The sequence below is a fragment of the Chrysochloris asiatica genome, unplaced genomic scaffold, assembly GCF_000296735.1.
Source record: "Chrysochloris asiatica unplaced genomic scaffold, ChrAsi1.0 scaffold00043, whole genome shotgun sequence".
Taxonomy (NCBI): Eukaryota; Metazoa; Chordata; class Mammalia; order Afrosoricida; family Chrysochloridae; genus Chrysochloris; species Chrysochloris asiatica.
In genome coordinates, this window is record NW_006408561.1 from 19,183,103 (window position 1) to 19,201,032 (window position 17,930).

The 17,930-nt window shown below is 40.3% G+C and overlaps 1 protein-coding gene and 1 pseudogene across 8 annotated transcripts in view; one reads left to right on the top strand and one right to left on the bottom strand.

Moving 5' to 3' along the window:
• The window catches only part of TNIK (TRAF2 and NCK interacting kinase), a 549,276-nt gene that overhangs the window by 109,182 nt on the left and 422,164 nt on the right, over positions 1–17,930 (bottom strand). The gene's annotated exons all lie outside the window — the stretch shown is intronic.
• LOC102813144 lies at positions 14,573–15,028 on the top strand (annotated as a pseudogene).

Genomic DNA, 17,930 nt, shown 5'->3' on the forward strand with positions numbered 1-17,930 from the left:
TATCTATCTATCTATCTATCTATCTATCTATCTATCTATTTATCTATCTATCTATCTATCTATCTAAAGGAGCTCTGGTAGCGTACTGGTTACTAATTCGGCTGCGAACCTTAAGGTCAGCAGTTCGAAACTACCAGATGCTCCGCAGGAGAAAGATGAGGCTTTCTGCTCCCATGAAGATTTACACCTTGGAAACCCTGTTCCGGGTCACTATGGGTCGGAACTGACTCGATGGCACTTAACAACAACAGCAATAGATATAGATAGATAGATAGATTTGTGAAATAAAACCTTTGCCAACACAACAATTTTTATATGTATAATTCAGTGTCAGGAGTCCTGATAATGTAGTGGGCTACAAGTTGGGTTACTAACCATAAGGTTATCAGTTTGAAACCACCAGCTACTCTATGGGAGAAAGGTAAGATTTTCTGCTTACATACAGATTTATAGGCTCAGAAACCCTATACAGGGTTGCTAAGAGTTGGAACTGACTCAGTGGCTCTTTATAATTCAGTGACATTGATTATGTTCATTGTGTTGTATAACAATTACCCTACCCATTTCTAACTGATTCCACAACCTTAACAGATGATCTATGTCCCCTAAACAAGGAGTCCTCTGTTGTCCCTCCCTCCTGCCCTTGCTAACCACTAATGAGCTTTGGTCTCTATTGAATTGCCTCTCTCATAGAGGTGGGATTATATAATATGTGTCCTTCTGTGGCTGACTTATTTCACTCAGCATAATGTTTTCAAGGTTCATCCATGTTGTAGTATGTATCAGAACTTCCTTTCTCTTTCTGGCCCAGATTATTCTGTTGTATGGACATACAACATTTGTCTACCCAGTCATTCAATTGATGGACATTGTGTTATTTTTTTTAAGGAAAGTTTTAGTCCTCCACCAGGGTTTTCCCTCAGGCTGCCTATGGATGAAGTTTGTGTGACTGTACTTCCAGAAGGTGAACAAATGAAATTTACTGAGGAAATACTAATCTGAAACAGAGAGAGAGAGAGAGAGAGAGATTTATATCAAATTGTTGTTATTGTTAAGTGCCATAGAGTTGGTTCAGACTCACAGCAACCCCGTATAGGTCTTTTAAGGTGTGGCTGGTGAATTTGAACCTCCAACCCTGTGGTTCAAATCAACAGAATTTTTGTTCTTTAAATTACTGCCATAGAAGATGACCTCATTCTTAAATGTTTGATTCTTATTAAAGGCCTAGTTGGAAGAAATACTACACATCTGAATGGCTACATATTGCATCTTGCATCTTGAAATATTCTTCATGGACTCCTTATATTAAGCAGAGCAGTGTGCTTGCACCAGGGACTCTGGCTTCTGTGGAAGCAGTATTGATGAACCATGCCTCTCTGTTAATTCATAAAATTGTGCTCTATGATGTTCCATAAGCAGCTGAATAGAGCTATCCACTGTGTTTATGGCAGGAATATTGCCTCAAACATTATTCTTAGGACTACTCAATTTCTTAGCTTCCTCAGATTTCAGATGAGCTTCCAGACAAAGACAGACTAGGAAGAAGGAGTGATGAACTACTTCCGAATATTTAGACACTGAAAACCTTATGAACAGCAGAGAAATATTGTCAGATATAATGCCAGAAAATGAGCCCCTGAGCTTAGAAGGCACTCAAAATGCAACTGGGGAAGAGCTGCCTCCCTCAAAGTAGAGTTGACCATGATGACATGAATGGAGTAGAGCTTGTGGGAGTAAAGCCCACGGGACCTTCATTTACTGATGGGCCACAACTCAAAATGAAGACAAACAGCTTTAAACAACCATTAATAATCGGAACATGGAATGCACGAGGTATGAATCTAGGAAAATTGGAAACTGTCAAAAATGAAATGGAATACATAAACATCGATATTTTAGGCATTAGTGAGCTGAAATGGACTGGTATTGGCCACTTTGAATCTGACAACCACATGGTTTACTATGCTGGGAATGATAAATTGAAGAGGAATGGTGTTGCATTCATTGTCAAAAAGAACTTATCCAGATCAGTCATGAGGTATAATGTTGTCTGTGATAGGATAATATCCATGCGCCTACAGGGAAGCCCAGTTAATGCCACTATTATTCAAATTTACATATCAAACACTAAAGCCAGTGAGGATGACATAGAAGAATTCTACCAACTTCTTCAATCTAAAATTGATCAAACATGCAATCAAGATGTATTGATCATTACTGGTGATTGGAATGCAAAGGCTGGGAGCAAAGAGGAAGGATCAGTAGTTGGAAAATATGGCCTTGGTAATAGAAATGACGCTGGAGATCACATGATAGAATTCTGCAAACTCAATGATTTATTCATTTCAAATACCTTCTTTAGACAGCATAAGAGACAATTATATACAAGGATCTCACCGGATGGAATAAAGAAATCAAATTGACTACATCTGTGGAAGAGATAGTAGAAAAGTTTCATATCATCAGCCAAAACAAGGCCAGGGATATATTGTGGAACAGACCATCAATTGCTCATATGCAAATTCAAACTGAAGCTGAAGAAAATGAAAACAAGTCCACAAGTGCCAAACTATTAGCTTGAATATATCTCACCTAAATTTGGAGATCATTTGAAGAACAGATTTGATACATTAAACACTAAAGACCTAAGAACAGAAGAGTCGTATGATGACATCAAGGACATCATACAGAAAGAAAGCAAAAAGACATTAAGAAGAAACAAGGAAAAGATCAAAATGGATGTCAGAAGAGACACTGAAACTTGCTCTCCAGTGCAAAGATGCTAAAGCAAATGGAAGAACTGAGGAGGTACAAGAGCTGAACAGAAAATTTCAAAAGTCAGCTCGAGAAGACAAAGTCAAATATTACAATGAAATGTGCAAATATCTGGAGTCAGAAAACCAAAAGGGAAGAACACCCTCAGCATTCCTCAAGCTGGGGGAACTGAAGAAAAAATTCAAACCTCGACTTTCATTACTGAAGGATTCTCTGGGCAAATTATTGAATGATACAGAAAGCATAAAAAAAGAAAGAAAGAAATAAACAGAGTCACTGTACCAAAAGGAACTGGTTGATGTTCAACGTTTTCAAGAGGTAGCATATGATCAAGAGTCAGTGATACGGAAGGAAAAAGTGCATTGAAGGAATTGGCAAAGAAAAAGGCACCAGGAATTGATGGAATAAAAATTGAAATCTTTCAAGAAAGTGAAGCGGCACTGGAGGCACTCACTTATCTCTGCCAAGAAATTTGGAAGACAACTATCTGGCCAACTGATTGGAAGAAATCCATATTTGTTTGTGTCCATTCTAAAGAGAGCTGACCTAATGGAATGTGGAAATCATCAGACAATATCTTTGATATCACATTCGATTAAAGTTTTACTAAAGGTAATAGAGAAATGGCTGCAAGCATACATTGACAGAGTACTTTCAGAGGTTCAAGCTGGATTCAGAAGAGGTCGTGGAACGAGGGATATCACTGATGATGTCCAATGGATCTTGGCTGAAAGCAGAGAATATCAGAAAGATGTTTACCTGTGCTTTATTGACTACACAAAGGCTTTCAATTGTGTGGGTCATGACAAGATATGGACAACAATGTGAAGTATGAGTATTTCTGAACACTTAATTGTGCTCATGAGGAATCTGTACCTGGACCAAGAGAAGTTTGAACAGAACATGGGAACACTGAATGGTTTAAAATTACGAAAGGTGTGCGACAGGGTTGTATTCTTTCACCATACTTATTCAACCTGTATGTTGAGTAAATAATCTGAGAAGCTGTGTTATATGAAGAAAAACGTGGCATCAGGATTAGAGGAAGACTCATTAACAACCTATGATATGCAGATGTTATAACCTTGCTTGCTGAAAGTGAAGAAGACTTAAAATGCTTACTGATGAAGATCAAAGTCCACTGCTTTCAGTATGGATTGTATCTTGATGTAAAGAAAACAAAAATCCTCACCACTGGACCAATAAACAACATTCTTATCAATGGAGAAAAGAATTTCACTCTTGGAACAACCATCAACACTCGTGGAAGCAGCAGTCAAGAAATCAAACGATGTATTGCATTAGGCAAATCTGCTGCACAAGACCTTTTGAAAGTGTTGAAGAGCAAAGATGTCAGCTTGAGGGCTAAGTGCAGCTAACCCAAGCCATGGTATTTCCAATAACTCCATATGCATGTGAAAGCTGGATAGTGAATAAGGAGGACCGTAGAAGAATTGATGCTTTTGAGTTATGATGTTGGAGGAGAATATTTAAAGTGCCATGGGCTGCCAAAAGAACCAATGGATCCGTTTTGGAAGAAGTGCAGCCAGAGTGCTCCTTGGAGGCCAGGGTGGCCAAACTTTGTCTCTCATACATCGTACATATTGTCAGGAGGAACCAGTTGCTGGAGAAGGATATCATGTTTAGAAGGGTGGAGAGTCAGATAAAAAGAGGAAGACCCCCAGTGAGATGGATTTTTTTGCCAAACAGCAGCATCAATGGGCTGAAGCATGGCAACACTGTGAGATTGGCCCAGGACCAGGCAGTGTTTCATTCTGTTGTGCCTAGGGTACCAATGAGTTGGTACTGACTCAATGGCATCTAACAACAATACCAATTCAAATTCTGCTAGATAAACACACCATTGTGGATAATCTTTGAAAAGCTCACTGAGTAACTGGTTTTCTCTTATTGTATGGATAATGCGAATCTCAAACTATTTCTATTTGTCTCTTTACTCAGCCATCAGGACTCTAAAGGCCAGATCAATAGCCCCCTCTGGCACCTACCTGGGACCTATGCTGTACAAGCATGTTGTAAACCTATTGTATCCCTGGCTTCATCTTTTTTTTTTCTTTCTTTCTTTATATTACTGTCTACTTTAATTCCTGATTTACTTATTTTTCTATGTATTAATCTTTGCAAATGGCCTTACATCCTCTTTGGAATAAAGAAAAGTAATAAACCAATAAACTAAATTTGGCCTTTCATACCAATTTGTACCTCCAAGTTATCCTTTGTTGTTGTTAAGTGCAAACGAGTCAGTTCTGACTCATAGTGGCCTTGGACAGGGTTCTAAGGAACTGCTGTTGAGTTTGAATTGTTGACCTTGTAGTTCGAACTGACCTTCTAGCTGAAAGACCTAGAAAATAATCTGCTCCCATCCCATTAGTTTGGTTTCATTGTACTGACGACCTCAGCTGGCATCATGGACCATGAGGAAGCAAGATGAAAACACACAGGAGGGAAAATCCTGGAATTCTTTTTCTAGGGATGTAATACATACAAATGCCTAAATGGGGGAAAAAAACAAAAACCCAAAACAAACAAACAAATTTAACAAAAGAATAAAAAGAGATCCCACAGATACGGATTTTTTTTTTTTCAATGATATATGAGATAAGCGACTAATCACTAAAATTTACAGAAAACTACAACACCTCTACAAGAAAAAGCCAAATAACACAATTAAAAAATGGCCACAGGACATGACTAGACACTTCATCAAAGAAGACATTCAGGCAGCCAACAAACATATGCAGATATGTTTGCGATCATTAGCCATTAGAAAAATGCAAATAAAAAAAATGAGATAATATCTCAACCAAGCATTAATAGCAAAGCTCATAAAAACAGAAAACAACAAAATGCTGGTGAGGGTGTGGAGAGACTGGGTACCTCTTACACATTGCTGTTGGGTCTGTAAAATGTTGCAACAATTGTGGAAAAGTTTGGTGGTTCCTCAAAAAATTGGAAATAGCAATACTGTATGACCAGGCAATCCCTCTAATTGGTATAAATCCCCACGGAATAAGAGCCATGAAACGAGTAGATATATCCATACCAATATTCATCTAAGGACTATTCACAATAGCAAAAAGCATGGAGATAGTCTAAATGCTCATCAATGGAAGAATGGATAAATGCATTTTAGTTATACACACATGAAACATTACACAACATTGAAGGATAATGGTAACTCTGAGGAATACGTCATAACATGGATGAACCTGGAGAACATTATGCTGAGTGAAATTATTAATAACAAAAGGACAAATATTGTATGAGTCCACTATTAGAAGAGTTGGAAGACGTAACAGCAAGAATGTCCTTTGGAAGCTAGGATGGCCAGATTTCGTCTCTCATACTTTGGACATTTTATCAGGAGGCACCAGTCCCTGGAGAAGGATATCATGTTTGGTAAAGTGGAAGGTCAGAGAAAAAGAGGACACCCAATGAGATGGATTGGCACAGTGGGGTTAGCAATGGGCTCAGGAATAGCAATGATTGTGAGGTTGGCATGGGATCAGGCAGTGTTTCGTTGTTTTGTGTAGGGTTGCTATGAGTTGGTGCCAACTCGATGGCACCTATAACAACAAAAACTATTGTAAAAACTCAAGAGAAGGTTTTCATGCTAAAAGAAGCATTCTTTGATGGTTATCAGAGGTGGAAGGGAAGAGAGAGTAATTCACTGGCTACAAGGTAAATACATGTTAACTTGTGTAATGGGGAGATGAAGAAACAGAGAGGTATGCAAAGATTAAAGAGGATAGAGGTATATACACAACCTTGCAACAACAGTATTCTATGTGATAGACACATGGACAGATACATAGGTTGAATGCGTATAAGAGGGAGAGTAGGTGTATACTCACAAATATATAAGGGTTTGCCAGAGAATATTTATACAAAGGTATTTATTTATCTTTGTTGAATACACTCCTATGAAGGTGATGGAACATACAGGAGACAAAACGATGAAATCTTCTTAGATACTACTGAACACCTTGAGGTAACAAGTTGCTGAATTTGTGGGCTTGGCATAGTCTCAGGGGACACCATGGTCCACAAAGACAATGTTCTGCATTCTACTTTGGTGAGTAGTGATTGGGATCGTAAAAGCTTATGAGTGATCATTTAAAGTACAACTACTGTTCTTTCCATGTGCAGAAGAAAGAAGAGCTGTGAAAACTGAAGATACTTGGAATCAATGAGTCCAATGGACTAATGGAACACTTGGAATCAATGAGTCCAATGGACTAAATGAACATCAGTTTCTATGAACCTGAGACCCGAAAAACTATATGGCACCTGGCTACTAAAACCAACTGTTCTGAAAGGGATAACATCAGAAAATTCTGGATAGAGTGGGAGAAAATGTGGAAGGAAACTCAAAATTATAAAAAATAGCTTACCGGTCAAAAAGAAATTGGAGGAAGCCAAGATTATGCCCTTGGCCCCCCTTCAGATCTGGAACAGAACTTACCCTCCTAGCCCAATTTTCAAATAAGCACTGGATAGGTATATAGTGGGGACAATAACACTAGTGAGGTATGCTCACCTTGGAATGGTCAACCATTCAAGATCAAAAGGGCAACATTTACCTGGGGGCAAGGTTCAGAGGGGTTGAGAAGGAAGGTGGAATGGAAATAGGAACCATAGGCAGGAAATATGGTAATCCTTGTTACAAGTAAGGGATTACAATCATTGATGATACAAAGTGTGTGACTATTTTGGAAGTAAAACTGATGATCTTATTTATAAACCTTCATTCAGTTCACACACAAAAAAAGTTTTTTCTTTTAAAAAAAGAATAGTACTTTGCCATATTCCAATTGTTGTTGCTAAGTGCCACAGAGTCAGTTTCAACTCATAGTGACCATGTTTAAAGTTTCTGAGAGTGTATCTCTTTGCTGGAGCTGAAAGTCTCATTTTTCTCCCATGGAACAGCTGGTGGGCTTGCACTATCAATCTTACAGTTCACACCTATTGCTTATGGAAGAAAGCCACCATGCTCGCCATATTCTAATTGTTGTGGTTGTTAAGTGCTTTGGAATGGGTTCTAACTCAGAGTGACCCTATCAGGAAGGTTCAATGCTTTGTCAGTGGTCACAGGATAAGTTAGAGCAAAGCCAAGGAAGGAATACAAATAACATTGATCACTACGGGTGTCCAGTACTTGCTGGGTAGGAGATTAACCTGCTTCAGCACATTAAATCTCACAGTCTGACTACAGAGTTTGGTATTATTACTCCTATTCTCAGATAAACAAATCAAAGCTCAGAGATTTATTCTATGTCATACAGTTAAAGTGGACCTGGGAACCCAGATTGGTCAGATTCCTTACTCTTTCTGCTCTATGTCCCACTAACTGCAAGCTCCTAGAAACTAGTGGAGTATTCTATCCATTGGAGATCAAATAGGAAGTAAATTGTAGAGTGTGTGTGTGGATGAACTGATGAAAGATACCTCATCTATCCTATTGCCACCAGCACTTCCACTGACATCATTAAGAAATTTCAGACTTTTTTTTTTTTTTTAATATGCTGGTAGATTTGGGAAATAGAAAAGTAAGTATCAATATGTGCAAGATTTTGGTACTGGGTTCATCTTATGCAAAGATCGTGTTTCTCATTCTATGAATTGAGAATTAATATCCAATAGCTGCAATTTGACAAAGCACAGTACAGGTGGTGGTGGGAAGGCATGAGGGGCATAAGGAATGGGGGAAGGAAAAATGGATCAGAAAGGAAGACTGGATTCTGGTCCTGTTCTGCCACGATATGAACTCTGTGGACCACTCAGTGGCTGTCCAATAAATATTTGTTAAATGAATACATGAATGTTGTGTGACATTGAATAACGTTCAGTAAGTAAGGAGATTAGGCAATACTGCAAGTTCTTTATTCTAAGACTCTAAGATGTGCTACCTCTTTTTAAAAAAAAAATGTTTTATTGTGAATTATGTGATAGTTTACATGGGAGAACATTAGTTTTACATTCATCCTATTGTATATCATTTCATTGCATGGTTACAATCCCCTCCATGCATCATCAACCAACCAAAGGGTATACAATACAAGCCTGTCCCCTGGTCGTCAGCACACAGCCCCTCTCCCTCTCTGTGTCTAAAGTCCCCAGATGCTCCATCTCTCTATGTCATCGTTTCTGCCTCCATCTCAGGCATCACTTCTTCTCTGGGTAGAGTCCTGCTCTCCACTCTTCTCCCTTGATGGTTCCAGGGACCTTCGCTCCTAGGCTGAAAAATTAATCACTCCCCTCCTTGCTACAAAACGTTTACCTTTACTATTCCAACCCTCACAATCAGTCCTGATAACAATTATTCACTATTGTATCACAAGAGACCTATCCACATTTCATTTCATCAGCCCCACCTAGGCAGATTGGATACTACTCAGTGGAGAGTCTACCTTCCTTCACACCCTCTGGTTCTAGATTTCCTCTTGAAAGCTTGTAAGCCAATCACTTCTTGCCTTTGTAGCCCCCCACCGCCCATTTTGGGTAGCCAATGTCCAAGTTGCCCATCCCTGCTACTCTGTGTATGGAGGGGGTGGGAACGATCCTTGCTGTAAAGATTTGTTCCCTCTTTTGAGCTATTGCATCCATAGATGTAGGTCAAGTTCATCAAATTGTATCAGAAATACTCTTTTTTTTTCCTCTTCTTTCTTCTTCTGGTTGAGCTCTGATCATCCAGTCACTGAAGCCAGGTCAAATGGGTATTATCTGCACATATGGGTGTTCTTGTGTATATGCCCTCTCTTCTTATCAGCTGGACGATTCACTCTCCACTCTAGTCCTCTGTGGCTATGTCACTGACTCTGGGCCCAAGAGTCCTCAGGTCTTGCCACACTGCTGGCCAACCAGGTTTCCACCAGGGTTCACAGGAGTCTATTGAATGTTGTAGGGCTTAAGATGTGCTAGCTCTTCAAGCAAAAATCTACTAACGACTCAGAATAGGAAATGAAAAGCAGCACATTTGTGGTGTGACCCTGGAGAGCTATACTTGCTTTTCATCCTGGGCGACTACCTGAAAGTGACCAGGACACCACTGGGACTACGGGAGAACTGAATCGGCCCCCAGAGAATAGAAAAACAGTTGGGGCCTCCTTGGGAAGTACCTCCCTCAAACTACCACTCAACACTAGGACTCTCTGTTCAAAGACACACAGAATGAAAGAACTCAATGTGGTCTTTTGACTTCAACACACATGACATGTGCTACCTTAGTGTAAGTGGACTCTTGCTGTGTAAGTTTTGCAGCAGTTGTATTCATGATAAATGATGATCAAGCTTCTGAGCTTTCCTTTGTTCATTTTAACGTTTGTTAATATTTCAATTTGGAAAGATGGTTGCAAACCAGTTGCTGCATGGCAAGGGTATAATCTCTTGTAACTATACTCCTGGTGTAGCGCTGTAGGATCAGCACTGGACTGCAAAACACAAGGTTGGCAGATCAAACCCACCAGCTGCTTCTCGGAAAGCCTATATAGGGCCACTATAAGTCAGAACCAACTTGACAGCACCTAACAACAACAACAAAAAACTGGAATTGGAGTTCCTGGTGTGGCGCTTAGGATAAACACTAGATCGAAAGTTGGGAGCCTCAAACCCACCAGCCACTCCTCGGAAACCCTATATAGTGTTGTCATTGAGTTGGAACCAACTCAACGTCACATAAGAACTTCAACAACAAAACTGGGATTACAAACCTTTTTTTTTTTTTTCCCTCTAATAGGAAGGGCAAGAGAATGACAATGAAGTTGTGCTGTACCAATGAATTCACAACGCAATAAGCATTAATAATAAAAAAGAGAAAAACAATCATTAATAACAAAATAATAAAAGCAGACTTATAGAGTGCTGATACCAGGTTCTGTTTATAGTCATTTAATTTATATAGTCATTTAATTCTCACCATAACTCATTTAATTGCCATCATCCCCATTTAACAGGTGAGGAAACCCAGCTCCACACAGGTCAATATCTTGCCCACGTTCACTATCTGGTAAGTGCAAAGTCACACTGTATATTCAGTCTGTCTCTAGCAGGTGTTTTCCATTCCTTCAAAGTGCATTTTAAAGCTGCAATATAGGAATTTCAGGGGTGGGGGAAGTTCAATGGTTGAATTCTTGTCTCTCAAATGGGAGATCCAGGTTGGATTTCCAGCCAATACATCTCACCTGCAACCATCACCATCTGTCAGTGGACATTTGCATGTTGCTATGATGCTCTGGTAGCGTAGTGGTTACGAATTGGGCTGTGAACTGCAAGGTCAGCAGTTTGAAACTACCAGGTGTTCCACGGGAGAAAGATGAGGCTTTCTGCTCCCGTAAAGATTTACAGCCTCGGAAACCCTGTACAGGGTCGCTATGAGTTGGAACCGACTCCACGGCACATAACAACAACAACAATGATGCTGAATAGGAGCTCTGGTGGCGTAGTGATTACGAATCGGGCTGCGAACCTCCAGGCCAGCAGTTCAAAGCTACCAACTGTTCCGCAGGAGAAAGATGAGGATTTCTGTTCCCAAAAAGATTTACAGCCTCGGAAACCCCATATAAGGTCGCTATGAGTCGGAACCAACTCCACGGCACATAACAACAACAACAACAATGATGCTGAATAGGTTGCAGTACAGCTTCCAAATTAAGACAGACTAGGTAGAAAAGCTCGGTGATTTACTTCCAAAAGTTGCAGTCTGATCCACAACCAATTATGGATCTGGCATAGGACTGGACAATGTTTTGTTCTGGTGTATATGGGGTCAACTCAACAGTAGCTAACAATGTAGGAATTTCAGTCCAATGTTTTGTTTTTGGCAGGAAACCCTTCTACATCAGGATTAATGTGACAAAGCTCAATGCCTTAGTCATCTATTGCCACTATAAAAGAAATACCACAAGTGGATGACTTGCACAAACATATTTACTTCTCATGGTTTAGGAGGCTAGAAGTCTGAATTCAGTGCACCAGCTTTCTCTCTCTCTGCTGGCTTAGAGGTAAGGTCCTTGTTCCTTGTTGATCTTCATGTGTCTCAGCATGTATGTTCTTCTATCTCTGCTAGTGCTTCTGTCCTAACCTGCTCTTTTTAGTAGGTTAACACGCTGGACTGCAAAGTCAGTTTGAACCACAAAGTTGGTGGTTCAAGCTTACCAGTCACTCCTCGGAAACCCTATACAGATCGTTATGGGTCGGAATAGACACGAAGGCACTTAACAACAACAACACTGATATCTTCTTAACATAACAAACAACCTCTATTTCCCTATGGGATTAGACTCACAGGTAATAGGGGTTAGGCTTTACAACACATAGTTATGTGGAGCACAGTTCAATCCATACTGCTCAGTGAAGCCTGCAATAACTAGAAGAAGCCCTTTTGGAATCCACTGGTATTTTATCTATCCATGCAAATCACACATCTCCTGAAGCATGAGAGTGCTTTGTATGTGCATGTGGCCACACACCATTGTTGGAGTCTGGTGGGCAGTCCCCATCCTGGACAATGAGCATCAGTTTGCTGGTTGGGTTCCTAGCTGCACCACAATTTCTGTTCAGTCATTGGAATAACAGAGTGAAGGCTCAGCTAGAGAGCATGCGGTCTTCATGTTGATGCTAACGACATCTAGGAATAAAGGGCTGCTCTGCCCCCACTAGCTGGCCTCACAGAGACACATTAAAATGCCTATAGTTAATGATTAAGTGAGTTACAGGCCATTTCTCAGCAGTGCTAATGAATTAACACTCCAGGTCCCCAAACAGGGGAATTATTCTTGCTTACTGTGCTTTCGTTTGGTATAGGGCCTTGGGAGTGCGGTCCAGTGGGTGGGATTCCAGTACTGATGAAAAAACACAGTAATTGCCCTGTTTCCGGCTTCTGTCAAATGAGTTGCTTGAGCTGCTTCCAACAGCAAGCCCTTGCCATGGGAAGAGATGACTCAGGGTAGCAACAAGGCAGAAAACAGTAAGCTACGATTTCTCCCTTCACGTGTAACTCTCTCCTTGAACTTAACTTGATGTCACCGTTTTTTATCCTTGAAAATGTTGTTGTATGCCATCAAATTGGTTTCAATTCATAACAAATCTGCATAGGGTTTCTGAGGAGCAACTGGTGGGTTTGAACCACCGACACTGTGGCTAACAGTCTAGAATGTATCCTACAGCACCCTAACTGAAACTGTTTCTTCCCATTTTATAATCCCCATGTTCTCAAAGGCAGCAAGTGGCAGAACCACTTTGAATCTGCCTTATTATAAATAGTACCCAAGTCTGCCATGTTTCTACCTTCTCAGAAGTTATCTTCCTGGTGTTCAGAAGCTTCCTGTTCAGCCATCACAAAATGACTCTGCCTTTTTATGGATAGTATTGGAGGTGGTGATAGTTACACGCTGTGGAGTCGGTTCTGACTCATAGCGACCCTGCATAGGGTTTCCCAGGCTGTAAATCTTTATGGGAGCAGAAAGCCTCATCTTTCTCCCACAGAACTGCTGGCAGTTTTGAACTGTTGACCTTGAGGTTAGCAGACCAACCCATAACCACTACACTACCAGAGCTCCTTATGGGTAGTATTAGGAGCTGGGAATCCCCAGGTAGTTCAAACAATTAAGGTACTCAGCAGCTTAGCCAAATGGTGGAGGAGAAAGCTCATCCAATGGCACCTCAGAAGAAAAGTCTGGCAATCTACTTACAAAAACAAACAACCATTGAAAACCCTACAGAGCACAGGTCTACTTTGATACACAGGAGATCACCAGGAGTCAGAGTAAGAGGTGAGACTTCATGCAGCCATGGGGTGGCAATGACGAGATAATAATTACACAATGTTGGAAATGACAGGAACAGATATGGATAAGAGAAGCCACAGAAAGGCAGAATTTCTCCAGGGGAAGGTCTGCTGAGATCTGACTGGGAAGCAGTGACTCTGCAAGATAGCACTTGGTCCTAAAAATGAGGTGCATCCGGAAGATGAAGAATGGGCTGCCCGTGCTGGCATGATTAAGATTGTTGTATCTACTCTTCATCCTCTTCTAACTGATTGGCTGATCACACCAGATCACATTATGGGGTGCCATTTCATAGCTGTCAAACCAGAGAACCATGGTCCAGTCAAGTTGCATACATTTGGAGGTCATAATGAAGTCCATGATAGTACTAAACAACATTCCATTATGACCCATAGGGTTTTCATTGGCAACTTTTTAGAATTAGATCACTAGGCTTTTTTAGATCACTAGTCTATCTTAGTTTGGGTGATTATCCTGGTATTTGAAATAGCTTCCACCATCCTAACAACTTGAAAGTTACTACTGTGTAACAAACTGAGAATAAAAGTTTACCTGTTGCTAAACAGTAATATGTTACACTTATTTGAGCACTTGGATCTCACCAGATGGAATACACAGGGATACAACTGACTACATCTGTGAGAAGAGACACTGGAAAAGCTCAATAGCATCAGCTAAAACAAGGTCAGGTGCAGACTGTGGGACAGACCATTAATTGCTCAGAGGGAAGTTCAGACTGAAGCTGGAAAAAAAATGAAAACAAAGTCCACAAGAACCAATATATAACCTTGAATATGTCCCACTTGAATTCAGAACATATCAAGAACAGATTTGATGATTTAGACACGAATGTGTGAAGACAAATCGAGTTGTGGGATGGCATCAAGAACATCATACAAGAAGAAAGCAAAAGGTCATTAAAAAGACAGAAAAGAGGCTAGTATCATATGCTACTGTTTGAGGACCATCCCTGCTTCAGATTTACCAACAGTATGAATCAAGAAAAATTAGCCAAATTTGAGACTCTGGTCCAGCTTGCAGAAAGAATAAGGTGGGATACAGAACAGCTACAGTTGATGACAAAAAGCTTCTGAATTCTCTTTAAAAAATGGGCTGTTAATAATATAGCTGGTATTGAAGAGGTGAATATGATTAAAGATGATGGGACAGTTATTCATTTCAACAATCTGAAGGCCCAAGCTTCTCTCTCTGCCAACACCTTTGCAATCACTGGTCATGTCGAAGCCAAACCAATCACAGAAATGCTTCCTGGAACATTAAGTCAGCTTGGTGCTGACAGCTTCACAAGTCTTAGGATGTTAGCTGAACAGTTACCAAGGCAAGTATTGGGTAGCAAAACACTAAAACCAGAAGACATTAATGAGGAAGATGATGTTCCAGATCTTGTGAAAATTTTTAACGAAACATCAAACAATGACGCTAACTGAATTTTTTTTCTGGTTTTTGAAAGCATGGACTAGATTTAACAAGTCAGCTATGTGGTTATAAAGTTCTACAAACACAGAGAACATCACCTGTTACTAGCTCAGCAGTATAACTATCATGTATATGAATAAGGCTGTTTGTTTTTGGGCATTTGATTGTGCATTTTGTACTTCCTCAAGGGATCTAATCTTTTGGTCAAAATGTGAAAAAAGTAAAAAGGAAGGAAAGAAAGAAAAGACCAAAATGGATGTCAGATGAGACTCTAAAACCTGCTCTTAAGTGTCAAAAAGCTAAAGCAAATGGAAGAAATGAGAAGTAAAAAAGCTGACCAGAAAATTTCACAGGGCATTTAGAGAAGACAAAGTCAAGTGTTATAATGAATGTACAAAGACCTGTAGTTAGGAAACCAAAAGGAAAGAACAATTCAGCATTTCTCAAGCTTAAAGAACTAAAGAAAAATTCAATTGTTATGTTTGAGCCCATTGCTGCTGCCATTGTGTTAATCCATCTAGTTGGTGGTCTTCCTCTTTTTCACTAACCCTCCACTTTACCTAGCATAATGTACTTCTCTAGGGACTGGTCCCTCCTGATAGTACGTTTGAGATAGTACGTATGAGAGGTGATGTCTTGCCATCCTGGCTTCTAAGAAGCGGTCATGCTGTACTTCTTCCAACACAGATTTGTTTGTTCTTCTGGAAGGCCATAGTACTTTTAATTTCTTCTGCAACAACATAACTCAAATATATCAATTTTTATGGTTTTCTTAATCCGTTATCCATCTTTAACATACATATGAGGCCACTGAGAATACCATGGCATGGTCAGGTGCACCTTAGTCTTCTAGCTGACTTCTTTTCCCTTGAATACTTTAAGAGGTATTGTGCAGCAGATCTGTAATGACGTCTTTTGACTAGGATAAGACTATTTCTTATCTCACGCAACTGTTGTTGTTGTTGTTATATGCCGTGGAGTCGGTTACAACTCATAGCTGACCTTGTATAGGGTTTCCAAGGCTGTAAATCTTTACGTGAGCCAGAAAGCCTCATTTTTCTCCCACGGAACAGCTGGTAGTTTTAAACTGCTGACCATGATATTAACAGCCTGATTCGTAACCACTACGCTACCAGAGCTCCTTCATGCAACTATTGTGAGGATTAAATAAGAAAACTCATGTAAAGTTCTGAAAAAGGTTTTTGTCATATGACAAATACTCCATAACTCCTAAAAAGTACCATTAGAGCAACTTGATGAAAAAGGGTATCAATCACACCAATAGGAGTGGAAAGAAATATAAAAAAGAAAAACATAACAATGCATTCCCCACTAAGACTTGCTATTAATTGAGGACCTTACATCTAAGGACCTAAATTTCTTGAGTTAATATGAAATTTAAAAAAGTAGGAAATTCATATATATGTGTGTGTTTGAACATTCTAGAGTATTTTAAATGCTTAGTGGACTGATAGCTGAGGTTTTCTATGGTCACATGGTTATGCTTTAACACAAATGTAAGTATAATAACTATCTAGGCAAAGATTCCACTAGCTAGAGAGGGAAAACGTAAGTGGTCAAGGTTGAATGGATGTGATGTTCCAATGAGGTAGGAGCTATGGACAGTGTGCTTAAGAGGAATAAACCACAAGCCAGGAAAGAAGCAAGGGTGGCAGCAATCCAGGGGAAGTACCTCAGAGGGCACTTGCCTAGCAGGTGAGAGAGGTTTGATCAGAAGTCTAAAGGATAAGACCTCAAGTTCAAACAGTACACCAAACAGGAGGGAAATGGTGTGCCTTGGGTTGGGGGTTAGAACAAGAGGCCATGACTAGTGAGGTGGGTGTCAAAGAAGATAATAGAAGGTGTGGCTGCAAAAACTGGTCTCAGAATCTCAATCTGTGCCCAGGGGAGTAGCCAGAGGTTGCTGGCACCTCTCATTCTTACACTTTGTACTTCACTTCTGAGAGCTGCCTAATTAGCATCCAAGCTTCACTTGCCTTGCCCTGCCTCTGCCTGTCTTTTGAAGGTTCCTGCCCCACAGCGCTGCAGTGCTTCTGTCTGCTACCCTGTACTTCTCAGAGAAAAGAAAGCAGATGAACTTCACATTTCCCACATGCTAAGTCTTCTTCACACTAACAGTAGTGTAGATTTATCCACTTAGACTGAGAAGTGCTTCAGGTATCTACTACTATTTGCAGACACCTAATACAACCAATTTTGAGAACCAAATTCAAGGCTTTGATTTCACATCGACATTGGTTATTTCAGAGCCTGGATGGACACTGGAATCGGGAAGACATGGTGTGAATCTTGGCTTTGCACTTGTTATTCTTGTGACATGAGACCAACTACTTTACCTTGACCTCAGTTTTTTCTTCTGTTAAATTGGAATTATATTCATGGTGCTTGAGAAATAAAAATATACACAAGGAGATAATGATGGTAGCTAGGCAGTGGATATGAGCTAAGCACCAGTTAGGTGCTTGGTATACAGAAGTACTCAGTAATTCTAATGGTTAGGTACTACTATTGCTGCTTTACAGCATGATATTCTAGGGTTATAATGAGAGTGAATTCTTGTAAATTGGAACTGAGGCCTTCATGATTTAAACCCAGGAGACAAGACTTCAATGTATCATTTAAAAAGCTATGAAGCGGCAAGCTAAGCCTCACAATATTCAGAGGGCTTCTGTGGACCCAGTTGGGGACCTGGTTGGCAAGCAGTGTGAGGAGACCCGAGGACTCCTGGGCCCAGAGTCAGTGACATGGCCACAGAGGACTCAAGTGGAGAATGGAGCTGCTGGCTGATGGGAAGAGAGGGCATGTGCACAAGAACACCCACACATGCAGATGACACCCATGCGACCGGGACTGGATGACTGGATGATAAGAGCTCAACCAGGAGAAGAAAGA